Source organism: Galeopterus variegatus, unplaced genomic scaffold (assembly GCF_000696425.1).
Source record: "Galeopterus variegatus unplaced genomic scaffold, G_variegatus-3.0.2 Scaffold138, whole genome shotgun sequence".
Classification (NCBI taxonomy): Eukaryota; Metazoa; Chordata; class Mammalia; order Dermoptera; family Cynocephalidae; genus Galeopterus; species Galeopterus variegatus.
Window position 1 is genome coordinate 284,530 of NW_007726249.1, and position 724 is coordinate 285,253.

A 724-nucleotide genomic window follows, 5' to 3' on the forward strand; every position below is an offset into this window, starting at 1 on the left:
AAAGCTGCAAGAGAGAAGCATCAAATCACCTATAAGGGAGCCCCAATCAGACTAACATCAGACTTCTCTTTTTTTTTTGACTGGTAAGGGGATCACAACCCTTGGCTCGGCATCGCCTGCACCACACTCAGCCAGCAAGTGCATCGGCGATCCCTATATAGGATCCGAACCCACGGCCTCAGCGCTATCAGCACTGCATTCTCCTGAGTAAGCCACAGGGCCAGCTCTAACATCAGGCTTTTCATCACAAACCCTAAAAGCCAGAAAGGAATGGGATGATATATTCAAAATACAAAAAGACAGAGATTGCTAGCCAAGAATACTCTACCTCGCAAGGCTATCCTTCTGAAATGAAGGGCAAATAGTATATTTCTCAGACAAAAACTGCGGGAGTTCATTACCACACGACCACCCTTACAAGAAATTCTCAAGGGAGTACTGGCTTTGGTACCTGAAAAATAACTACCACTGCCATAAAAACTCAAGAAAAATCAAAACCCACTAGTAAAATAAAAATGCCAACTATGAAAAGAAACAAAAAAAGTTTATCTACAACCCAAGGCTTTATGCTGTTCGATATATAAGATCATGTCATCTGCAAACAGGGACAGTTTGACTTCATCTTTTCCAATGTGGATGCCCTTTATTTCCTTCTCTTCTCTGATTGCTCTGGCTAGTACTTCCAACACTATGTTGAATAGGACTGGTGAGAGTGGGCATCCTT